Raw genomic sequence first — 13,420 nt, forward strand, 5'->3', positions numbered from 1 at the left:
GACTGAAATTCTTGCCCATTCTTCCTTGGCAAACCGATCGAGCTCAGTGAGGTTTGATGGAGAAGGTTTGTGAACAGCAGTTTTCAGCTCTTTCCACAGATTCTCGATTGGATTGAGGTCTGGACTTTGACTTGGCCATTCTAACACCTGGATACGTTTATTTGTGAACCATTCCATTGTAGATTTTGCTTTATGTTTGGGATCATTGTCTTGTTGGAAGACAAATCTCCATCCAGTCTTAGGTCTTTTGCAGACTCCAACAGGTTTTCTTCAAGAACGGTACTGGATTTGGCTCCATCCATCTTTCCATCAATTTTAACCATCTTCCCTGTCCCTGCTGAAGAAAAGCAGGTCCAAACCATGATGCTGCCACCACCATGTTTTACAGTGGGGATGGTGTGTTTAGGGTGATGAGCTGTGTTGCCTTTACACCAAACATATCGTTTGGCATTGTTGCCAAAAAGTTCGATTTTGGTTTCATCTGACCAGAGCACCTTCTTCCACATGTTTGGTGTGTTTCCCTGGTGGCTTGTTACAAACTTTAAAGACACTTTTTAGGGATATCTTTGAGAAATGGCCTTCTTCTTGCCACTCTTCCATAAAGGTCAGATTTGTGCAGTGTACGACTGATTGTTGGCCTATGGACAGACTGTCCCACCTCAGCTGTAGATTTCTGCAGTTCATCCAGAGTGATCATGGGCCTCTTGGCTGCATCTCTGATCAGTCTTCTCCTTGTTTGAGATGAAAGTTTAGAGGGACGGCCGGGTCTTGGTAGATTTGCAGTGGTATGATACTCCTTCCATTTCAATATGATCGCTTGCACAGTGCTCCATGGGATATTTAATGTTTTGGAAATCATTTTGTATCCAAATCCAGCTTTAAACTTCTCCACAACAGTATCACGGACCTGCATGTTGTGCTCCTTGGTCTTCATGATGCTCTCTGTGCTTCAAACAGAACCCTGAGACTATCACAGAGCAGGTGCATTTATACGGAGACTTGATTACACACAGGTAGATTATAATTATCATCATTAGGCATTTAGGACAATATTGGATCATTCAGAGATCCACAATGAACTTCTGGATTGAATTTGCTGCATTGAAAGTAAGGGGGCCGAATAATATTGCACACCCCACTTTTCAGTTTTTGAATTTCCACAATAATTTAAAATAACCAATACATTTCGTTCAACTTCACAATTGTGTTCCACTTGTTGATTCTTCGCCAAAAATGTACATTTGGTATCTTTATTTTTGAAGCATGATATGTGGGAAAAGTTTGAAAAGTTCCAGGAAGCCGAATACTTTTGCAAGGCACTGTATGTCTCTGTTTTCAAATGTCTATAAATAATTGCCACAAAAAAGACATACGTGAAACAGAATTAAACACAGTTCTCACCTCTTCAACAATTAAAACGTTCTTCTCTGTTCCAGGTGTGAATTGTTCTTTTAAGTTGTTAATCAATCAGGTTTATAATCATGGCACAATTGTCTTTAAGCTGCTTTAACGCCTCATTTGCAGATTTAAAACACATTCAACAGTGAAGCCCTGTGGACCCAGCAAAGTTATTACAGACTGTGCTCCCTCCTCACCGTTGAGCTTTCAAGTCTGTGAGAGAACTCATTTCTCTAAGGAACCCAAGGCTTATTTTGCACATTTAAAGTATGAAAAGTTCTCACCTGTTGTGGCTAAGCCTTCAAGCCACATTCATTGTCTCTGCTAAGTGAAAATATAATTGGAATTTTTAAGTCAGATGTCTCCTTCCATCCCTAAACCATTCCAATTAACCATGAACTGTAAGAAAAAGGAATGTTACAGATAAAAAAAATATTATCGTTACTCAATACATTTGTTTAGATACTGAGACACAGAGTCAATACAGTTTTGTATTATGGAGCCAAAGGCAGATAATTTTCCACTTTATACCACTGCATTATTACACAGATATTTTCCTCCATAGAACAACTCCATAGCATGAGATACAATGGAATATGGCACCCATTAATATGCATGTGCAGGGAGAGGAGAGAGCGAGCCAATGACGAGAAGGTCATTACAGAACTTTTCCATGCTCTTAGCAGGACATAGTGAAGCACACCTGCACAGGTCTTTGCTTCAGCTACACAGGAAAAAGATTGGTGGTGTTGTGTGGATGACGCAAGCTATATCATCAACATGACTTAAATTGCATCTGTCACCAAATTTGACCTATCTAAACTATTAATATGGGCATACAGGTTATAGTATGTCTCACATCAGATGCCAATGTGGCACCCCTAGGGGTATTTGCCACAAAAATAGTTATTGACACCAAATACAAATATTAAAATAGCAAGACTGCACTACCATCTCCGGCCAGAAGGGGGAGCTCCAGAGACTCCCCTTGATCTATTCTGGTCTGAGAAAAGGACTGGCAGTTAGGTTGAGGAGTTGAAAGTGAGAGGTCGTATAACTGAACTCCTAACAGCCCTATGACGGATTATAGGCCCGTGATACCCATAGTAGGAAAAGAGGAATAGAGAAAAAGGACATTGTGAGAACCGGGTAGCAATAACCTCTACCCAGAATAGGCGCAGAGACGGATACCGGATCCATGGTTATATTCATTATATATAATACAGCAACCGGAAAGAAGTGGGGTGATGTCAGCTTCGCCAGGGTAGGACGCAGCAGCAGACATGGAGTTCGGCGGTGCTCCCAGAGGGGGTAGGCCGACAAAAAGGGGACTCGGGTTGTCCGTCGAGCCAGAGCACAGAGGAGACGGATTGGGTCGGCGGCCAGTTCACGGGCAGCGGCGGGGCCATACAGAGACTGCGCATGGTGGGAGGTGGAAATCCTGACAGGATCAAAGTAATTCAGAGTTCTTAAACAGACTCCGGTGACAGTATTGGTTGCAAATCCCTTTTTGTTAAAGTAAACTGGTTAAACGTTTCAGCGCCTCAGTCTTTCATTTGGACAATAGCCATCGATCCAGGATCGGGGTCATCACAGCCGAGAGGACCTGCTGCTGATCAAGTAAGTGTCTGTTCCTTCATGATATCCCTTACATTGTGCATCGCCTGAGGCCACAGCACCGGGTCAAGCCACTAGTGACATCCCCCTCAAGAGACGGACCTCATTGATCTGGTGCTGGGTACCTCAGTCTCCCGGGCGTCACAACTGGCGTCACGAACAGGATTGGGCCAGCCCGTACACCGGGTATTGTGTGCCGTAATTGGAGTCCGAAACTGTGAAAATTTGGATGAAAAATCTTGAAGATTGACTTTGTTAAAGAAAATCCTGTTCCCCATTGAAAACTATTGAAAGTGACTTTTCTCCATTGGTTATAATGGGGTAAAAATGGCCGCCATCCCCTGATGTAATCATCTCATAACCGTTAGGCACAAAACTGTTAATCGAGCTACATCATTACCCAAGCCCCAGTCTAACTGAAAAACTTCAAAATCCACCATCACAGAGCGTGCGGCAGTTAGAAGCAGCAGGGGGCGTGTCATTGTCATCGTGCTGCACAGAGGAACGAATCTACATTATCTAGACGGAAGCTGGGACCGGAGGGGTCTGGATAAACTAAGGGGGTACAGTATCTCGCAGCACGGAGACGCCGCACCACCCGGCGACGCTAATTCAGCTGAAAGACAGAGTGTCGATAGAGAGCCTGGCAGCGCAGCAGTGCAAGGAGTGGCGCCCATCATGCCGGTGTTGATGCCATATACCCCGGGTGGCCCGTGGCTTCCAATGTATGAAGGTGAACCTAATACCCTTGACGGTTTCAGGGAAAAGATGCTGGCTCATTTTGATATGTTCCCCGTGGGTGAAGCTCAGGTTGTTAGTCTCCTGATGATGCAGTTAAGTGGCCATGCTAAGCGAGAAGTCACGGCATGGGCAACTGATCTAAAAGGTATTGTTGAATGCATATTTGCTGGATTAAAAGCTACATTTGAAACCACTGCCAGCAGCAAAGCTAAAATACGATTCTTTAATTGCAAACAAAAAGCTAATGAGGGCGTGAGAGATTTTGCCTTAAACCTGCAGGAAGCCCTTAAATCACTTATACTGGCTGAACCCATTTTTAACACAGGAGCCAATAAACTGCTAAGAGATCAATTTATTGAGGGACTCTACACCCCTTCTCACCGGGGGCATGTGAGCATGCTTGTTTTTCAGAACCCTGAATTGACATTTGCCCAATTAAAGGAGAGCGCTATACGTCTCCAGCTGGCAGAGGCACCTCGGGATCAGGATCTCACGCAACCCATGGCAGATGCACTTCAGCAACTGGGAATGCCAGTGACATCAGCTACGTCCGGTGCCAGTGCTAAGTCCCTGGGGCCCATTACTAATGAGGCTCTTCAGCAATAGCTTGACTCTTTAACTGATGTTGTTGCTTCAATGGCTAAAACCATGCAGGAGATGAGAGAACCCAAGATGGAGTTGGCAAACTGTAGAGAGGATGTTCCATGGATGAGGTCCCGGAGATACCCGACATGGAGAGGACGACCCTGTGACTGCTACCAACCGGATGGACAGCCCATTTGCCGCCATTGCCAGCAGCCAGGCCACTTTGCACGAAATTGTGATTTGAAGGGGAATCCCCTGGGAATGTGGGCCGCTTCGCAGGAATGAATTTTCAAGGCCCAACACCCTGGCATGACAGGTACATCGGAGGACGACCCATCATCCCTATCATGCTGGACGGAATTCCCCTCAACGCTTTGCTGGATACAGGTTCCCAGATTTCATCTATACCATATATCCTTTATAAGAGGTACTGGGCTGAGGTAGATATTGATAAAGGACCCTCTGATGTTGAACTAGATATATGGGCCAGTAATGGTAAGTTGGTACCGAAACTAGGATTCAGGGAGATGACCATAAAGATTGGTAAAGCAGAATTGAAGAAACAGGGTATAATTGTCGTTGATGTTGACCGACAGAACTGTGAACCAACTGTATTGATAGGAATGAATGTGTTAGAGAACTGCTTTTCCGAAGTTATTTCTGTCTTACAACAAATTGCTGAAACTGCCCGATCCTGCCAGCAGAGAGTTCTCCGGAGTGAAATAAAAGTATTAATGTTACGGCAACAGATATAAGTTGCAGGTGGAGAAATCGGCAGTGTGAGGGTGAGTGATCCAACGTCTATTGTAATCCCACCAAAAACAGAAATGCTGGTATGGTGTAGAGCGGCCATTGGTACTAAAGGACGAGACTATCAAGCCTTAATAGAACCAGCGTACACCGACAGCAGGCCCACTATACTCACGGCACGAGGGGTGGTCGAGGTACACCGGGGACGGGTGCCGGTACGACTTTTGAACTGTGGAGAGGAAGAGGTCACTTTGCCAAGGTACGCTACAGTGGCAAAGTTATATACTGTTGACAACAATGCCATCACAACCGTTGAGCCCTTAGAATCGACCTGTCAGATGGAAAATTGGAGGATTGGTGCCAACAGCTAGACGTAGGTGTAGATTCAACACCTACCCATCAAAGACAAGGGGTGTATAGATTAGTGATGGAATATGAACAGGTCTTCAGTAAACACCCATTGGACTTTGGACGGATAGAAGGGGTGGAACATACAATCCCCACCGGTGACCATCCCCCGATAAAAGAAAGATATAGACCCATACCGCCCGCTCACTATCAATGCGCGAAGGACATGCTGAGAGAGATGAAACAGGCCGGGGTAATAAGAGATAGTTGTAGCCCTTGGGCGGCCCCTCTGGTGATTGTCAAAAAAAAGGACGGAACCATGAGAATGTGCGTAGACTACCGGCGGATTAATAACATCACCCATAAAGACGCCTATCCCTTGCCTAGGATAGAAGAGTCCTTGACTGCTTTGAAATCTGCTAATTATTTTTCCACCTTAGACTTAACAAGCGGGTATTGGCAAGTCCCTGTGGCTGAGAGAGATAAAGAAAAAACGGCATTCACCACACCAATGGGTCTAAGTGAATTTAATCGCATGCCGTTCGGACTCTGCAACGCATCCGGTACTTTCCAGCGACTGATGGAATGTTGCCTCGGACACAAGAACTTCGAGACCGTCCTCCTGTACCTAGATAATGTGATCATCTACTCAAAGACTTACGAACAGCACTTAACAGACCTGGCAGAGGTGTTCGAAGCCTTATCCAAGTATGGTATGAAAATCAAACCATCCAAATGTCACCTTCTCAAGCCAAAGGTACAATACTTAGGGCACATCGTGAGTTCGGAGGGAGTAGCACCAGATCCCGAGAAAATAACTGCCATAAGGGATTGGCCAAGACCTACCAACGCAAAAGAAGTGAGGCAATTCTTGGGATTAGTGGGTTACTATCGTAGCTTTATAAAAGGATTTACCAAATTGGCAGCGCCCTTGCAAGATGCTTTGATAGGGCAGACGAAGAAACCTTCAAACCGAAACCCTCCTTTTCAGTGGAACGACGAAAGAGAAGACTCCTTTGAACAACTAAAGAAGGCACTAACCGGAGAAGAAGTTCTGGTGTACCCGGATTACCATCAACCTTTCATCCTCTACACCGATACCAGTAATGTGGGATTGGGAGCGGTGCTGTCACAAAAGCAAGAAGGTCGGGAGAAAGTCATCGCCTTTGCAAGTAGAAAACTCCAGCCTACTGAAAGAAATTCTGAAAATTATAGCTCCTTCAAATTGGAGCTACTGGCAGTAGTTTGGGCTGTGACTGAACGTTTCAAACACTATTTGACCGGTGCAGAATTTATTGTCTATACTGACAACAATCCATTGACCCACCTAGACACGGCTAAATTAGGTGCGTTAGAACAGCGATGGATAGCCCGGTTATCTAATTACAACTTCGTGATCAAGTATCGAGCAAGTCGCAAGAATGGAAATGCCGATGCCCTATCCCGGATGCCACACTTGAGAGATGTAGAAGAAGAAACGGGGGAGCTTGAAGAAATTGAACTACCAGCCTTTCATCAGCCCAAGGTAAAACATCGTCAGTCAAATACCTTTCAGAAGCAACAAGAAGTGAATTTTAATCCGTTAGCACACCATAGATGGGCTGACACCCAAGATAGCAATCCGGCTGTGAAGCTAGTGAAGGAACTATTGACTGAGCAAAGTGCATATCCCGATGAGGATGCCCCAGAAGAGACGCATCAACTCTGGAAAGAGAGAGGCAAAATGTTCCTGTATCAAGGGAAACTCTGTAGAAGATACACCAATCCGAAAACACATGAATTGGTTTGGCAGATTATCGTGCCTAAACAAGATGTGAGGATGGTCCTCGAGGCTTACCACAATGGTGCTGGTCACTTTGGTTGGAAAAAGCTAGAAGTACTTCTGAGAGAAAGATTTTATTGGGTCGGGATGAGAAAATCAATCGAACAGTGGTGTAGAAACTGTGGCCCGTGCAACCTCAGAAGGAATGATCAAAAGAGCCAAAGTGCACCACTGCAGCCCATAATCACCAAACAACCACTTGAACTGGTAGCCATGGGCCACGTGAAGTTGACACCGAGCCGGTCCGGTTACGTCTATGCCTTGACCATCGTGGATCATTATTCGCGCTTCTTGGTAGTAGTACCTGTAAAAGATCTGACTGCAAAAACAGCAGCCAAAGCGTTCCAAACGTACTTTTGTAGACCCCATGGATATCCGGAACAGGTTCTCACTGACCAGGGTACAGCCTTTGAATCAGAGATCTTCAGAGAATTCTGTAATATGTATGGTTGCAAAAAGATCCGGACGACGGCCTATCATCCGCAAACGAACGGCTTATGTGAGAAGATGAACCATATTGTGATAGACCTACTAAAGACTTTACCTGAAACGGAAAGGAATCAATGGCCAGAGAAATTGCCTGACTTGGTGGATCTGTATAATCATGTCCCGGTGAGCTCTACCAACTGCACCCCAGCTTATCTTATGCGTGCAAGACCCGGCCAATTGCCAATCGATCTAGAAATGGGAATTCTGAAACCAGACGCAGAAGTTCAAGACTCCAATTGGGATGTCGTACGGCAAAAGCAGTATCGCCAAGTGCAAGAGAGTGTGGAAAGAAGCCTCCAGCAAACCAGAGAAAGACAAGAGCGAACTTTCAACCAGAATGCTCTAGCAACTCCATTAAGACCGGGTGACCAAGTACTCAAGAGGAATCGTCGAACCAATAAACTGGATAATCAATGGGAAGCCGTACCCTACACAGTTTTACCAACAAGAATGGATAATCCTAAAATGTGTCTCATTAGCAAAAACGGAGGTTTAACATCTGTACTAGTGTCAAGAGACAATCTTAAATTATGTCCGGAAACGTTGAAAGAGCCAGAAGTTGTCCAGCCAGAATCAGAAGTTATTCAACCTATACAGGTTCAACCAGTAAAGGAAAAAGAGGAGGAAATGTATCACACCTGTATAGGAGACTTTCCCAAAACCCTACTAACATACCATGGTGCAGTAGTGGTTCCCATGGTGGCCTTTTATCCAACACCGAATCCAATATTAGAAGTCCCAAGACAGGAAGAGGTTGACCCCGTACTACAAGAGGTTCCAGGTCAGGAAGAACAGGTTCCTGATCAGAGTGATCCCATTCACGGTGGACTTGCCAACCCCTTAGTGGTGGAATTATCTTTAGCAGAGAGGGCAGATACTATATCCGCAGTAGACAGTAGTACACCACATAAAGAGACACGTAGATCCCAGCGTAGTACCCAGGGTCAATTACCGGCCAGGTATGCGGATTACCAACTATAAGACTATAGTCATTGTTATCGTTCTGTAACGTTTAAGCCCAGTACCTACAGAGACTTACCTGTATGAACTTTTTGCATATTCTTGAACTTTTTATCAGCCCGGAAACACTAAATCAAAGCTCCGGAAAGACTGCTTTGTGAACTTTGCTTCCTAGTACCTTCAAGGATAGAACTATATTAATGGACGCTATTTGAAGTGACTTTTTACAGAATTCCATTTTTTTTGTTTCTTTGAGTGGTTTTTGTAACTTTTCATTTTTAAGACTCTGTACATATCAATTGTTATTTCAAAATGTTATCATCCCACAGTCCCGGAGTACTGTTCTTAACAAAGGGGGAATGTGGCACCCCTAGGGGTATTTGCCACAAAAATAGTTATTGACACCAAATACAAATATTAAAATAGCAAGACTGCACTACCATCTCCGGCCAGAAGGGGGAGCTCCAGAGACTCCCCTTGATCTATTCTGGTCTGAGAAAAGGACTGGCAGTTGGGTTGAGGAGTTGAAAGTGAGAGGTCGTATAACTGAACTCCTAACAGCCCTATGACGGATTATAGGCCCGTGATACCCATAGTAGGAAAAGAGGAATAGAGAAAAAGGACATTGTGAGAACCGGGTAGCAATAACCTCTACCCAGAATAGGCGCAGAGACGGATACCGGATCCGTGGTTATATTCATTATATATAATACAGCAACTAGAAAGAAGTGGGGTGATGTCAGCTTCGCCAGGGTAGGATGCAGCAGCAGACACGGAGTTCGGCGGTGCTCCCAGAGGGGGTAGGCCAACAAAAAGGGGACTCGGGTTGTCCGTCGAGCCAGAGCACAGAGGAGACGGATTGGGTCGGCGGCCAGTTCACGGGCAGCGGCGGGGCCATACAGAGACTGCGCATGGTGGGAGGTGGAAATCCTGACAGGATCAAAGTAATTCAGAGTTCTTAAACAGACTCCGGTGACAGTATTGGTTGCAAATCCCTTTTTGTTAAAGTAAACTGGTTAAACGTTTCAGCGCCTCAGTCTTTCATTTGGACAATAGCCATCGATCCAGGATCGGGGTCATCACAGCCGAGAGGACCTGCTGCTGATCAAGTAAGTGTCTGTTCCTTCATGATATCCCTTACATTGTGCATCGCCTGAGGCCACAGCACCGGGTCAAGGCACTAGTGACATCCCCCTCAAGAGACGGACTTCATTGATCTGGTGCTGGGTACCTCGGTCTCCCGGGCGTCACACCTCGTTATTGAGAAATCATCTTTTATCACTTTATATAAGTGACCTCTTCCAGGCTCAGGGGAGGATAGTGTCAGTGTAGAATAGCAGGAATGCGGGATGCAGTGATGAGCAGGAGGCAGAACAAGAGTTAAAGGTTTTATTACAAGGGATACTCCACACAGGGAGAGAAAGTAAAACTGGGTATTGTGTCAGTGTAAGAACAAACGGTTATGAAACAGGTAAACTTATCAGTCTGATGGTTTCTGGGCTGTGGAAGCTTGAAATCCCACGGTGTCGCCGTAAGTGATGCGTGAATTCTCTGGCCTGTTCCTGAAGGAAGGTGATGCACTGTCTCCAGACAGAAGAGGTGTATCCTGGTTCTCTGAGGTGAGGTCCTGGGTTACCGTAACGACGTACATGATGTGAAGCAGCCTCTGACACTGCCGGATGGTGTCTCAATCCAGTGGTGGTGACGGGTGATGAAGCTACCCAGTTCTAGATGATTCGCCTGGTCAGATTTAGGCCACACTCTCGTGGCAGTCAGCGGAACGATGCGGGTCAGACCCTCAGTCGCAGGGGTGAGCAGGCACATGAATTTACATCCCTTACAGTCAATGTGCGCAAGGGCTCAGGAGCAGCACAGGCCTGGACTATCTTGTTGCCCCACGGAGAGTGAGTCAACCTTCTCCTGCTGTGTGCTCAGTCTTCCCGCCAAGTCTGCCGCTATCCTGTGCACCATCCCTTTTATCCCTGACATGCCCCCTACAGTTCAGTGCAAAGGTCTGTCTGGGTCAGAACGGTTTCCCCTCTAGCAACAATGGTGACAGCTCCGATAGTTCCAGAACAGACACGAGAGAGGCATCGCTGGCCCGGTCCATATTCCTACATCTGGAAGATAACTCTGCCTTCAGAGCTTATTTTACATGAAGGAGAAATTGCCAGTGAGACAAGTAACTAACAAAGAAAAGTAGAAATGAAATTTGTCTTCTTGCAAACACATTTTTACGTTTCTCTCAGCTCTACTGTATTGCAACAATATTGTAACCCTGTCTGTCAGTGAGATAGAAGCTGAAGCTGAGAGGAACCTGCAGATCTGTTGGGTATAATCACACACAGCTCTGCAGTGAGATCATGAGAGCAGAGAGCGACCATTACACATCACACTGGTAACAGCCCTTCATGTAACATAATCTCTGGGGGCAGAGTTATCTACCAAGCCGCGTCCTCCCCAGAGCCTGGAAGAAGTCATTTATTTGAAGTGATAAAAGATGATTTTTCCACAACACAGGATCTCATATGATACATACAGGGATGATTTTTTTCAGTCTATAACCTGTATGCCCATATTAACCCCTTCAATTTGCGGCCCTTTTTTGTTTTTGCGTTTTTGTTTTTCACTTCCCTCTTTCCCAGAGCCATAACTTTTTAAATTTTCCATCAATATGGTCATATGAGGGCTTATTTTTTGCGGGACGAGTTGTACTTTTGAACGACACCATTGGTTTTACCATGTCTTTTACTAGAAAACAGGAAAAAAATTCCAAGTGCAGTGAAATTGCAAAAAAAGTGCAATCCCACACTTGTTTTTTGTTTGGCTTTTTTGCTAGCTTCACTAAATGCTAAAACTAACCTGCAATTGTGATTCTCTAGGTCATTACGAGTTCAAAGACACCTAACATGTGTAGGTTATTTTTTATCCAAGTGGTGAAAAAAAATTCAAAACTTTGCTTAAAAAAAAAAAAAAGTGCCATTTTCCGATACCTGAAGCGTCTCCATTTTTCGTGATCTGGGGTCGGGTGAGGGCTTTTTTTTGCATGCCGAGCTGACGTTTTTAATAATATCACTTTTGTGCAGATACATTCTTTTGATCGCCCGTTATTGCATTTTAATGCAATGTCGCGGCGACCAAAAAAACGTAATTCTGGCGTTTCAATTTTTTTTTTCACTACGTTGTTTAGCGATCAGGTTAATGCTTTTTTTTAATTGATAGATGGGGCGATTCTGAACGCGGCGATACCAAATACGTGTTAATAGTTTAAAAATGCCAAATGTGATGACAGATTCCCTTTAACTCATAAGAACAGAGATTGTGTGCATATTGCAGGCCCCAGAAAGACCACTGACGCCCATTGAACCGAACAGCACCATATAGAGGAATTAAAAAGGGATCTTTTTTCGATACGCAGATGGAGTTGAGGCTTATATACTGGTACCTAGGCTGCAGATTTCAATAAAAGAGGAGTTAAAGGTGATGGTTTTATCTTCTAATGGGAAAACCTGCTCACAGGTTCGCTTTGAGCAGGGGAAGAAATCCCTTAATTGCACAATGTCAAAGAAGGCATGGGATCCTTTCTAAGCCACAATCATTAATCCTTATTAGGGATGAGTAGTGTTGAGCGATACCGTCCGATACTTGAAAGTATCGGTATCGGAAAGTATCGGCCGATACCGGCAAAGTATCGGATCCAATCCGATACCGATACCCGATACCAATACAAGTCAATGGGACTCAAGTATCGGACGGTATCCCTGATGGTTCCCAGGGTCTGAAGGAGAGGAAACTCTCCTTCAGGCCCTGGGAACCATATTAATGTGTAAAATAAAGAATTAAAATAAAAAATATTGCTATACTCACCACTCCGAGGGAACCGGCAGCGTTGTTTGCTTAAAATGCGCGCTTTTCCTTCCTTCCGTGACGTCACGGCTTCTGATTGGTCGCGTGCCGCCCATGTGGCCGCGACGCGACCAATCACAGCAAGCCGTGACGTAATTTTCAGGTCCTTCTAGGCATTCAGTATTTTAAAATTACGTTCCGGCTTTGTGATTGGTCGCGTCGCGGGTCACATGGGCGACGCGACCAATCACAAGCCGTGACGTCACGGGAGGCAGGAGACGCGCGCATTTTAAAATGCGCGCGTGTCCAGCCTCCCGTGACGTCACGGCTTGTGATTGGTCGCGTCGCGGCCACATGGGCAGCACGCGACCAATCAGAAGCCGTGACATCACGGAAGGAAGGAAAAGTGCGCATTTTAAGCAAATAACGCTGCCGGTTCCCTCGGTGAGGTCCAGGCTGCGTCGGAGAGATGAGTATAGCAATATTTTTTATTTTAATTCTTTATTTTACACATTAATGTTGTTTCGATACCGATACCCGATACCACAAAAGTATCGGATCTCGGTATCGGAATTCCGATACCCGCAAGTATCGGCCGATACCCGATACTTGCGGTATCGGAATGCTCAACACTAGGGATGAGCGAATAGCTTCAAATAATTCCTTATCCGAATAGCTATAGCGCTAACCGAATAGCTGCATCGGGAACCCGGATACCTGGAGTGCTCCTGATAATCAGCTGTTTGGCGCCGCAGTTGTATGTGTCATGGCTGTGTGACAGTCACAACGCATGCATGGAAAGCCTGTGTGTTGTGACCTGCGGTGCCGAATAGCTGATTATCTGGAGCGCTACAGGTATCCGGG

This window comes from Ranitomeya variabilis, chromosome 5, assembly GCF_051348905.1.
Source record: "Ranitomeya variabilis isolate aRanVar5 chromosome 5, aRanVar5.hap1, whole genome shotgun sequence".
Taxonomy (NCBI): domain Eukaryota; kingdom Metazoa; phylum Chordata; class Amphibia; order Anura; family Dendrobatidae; genus Ranitomeya; species Ranitomeya variabilis.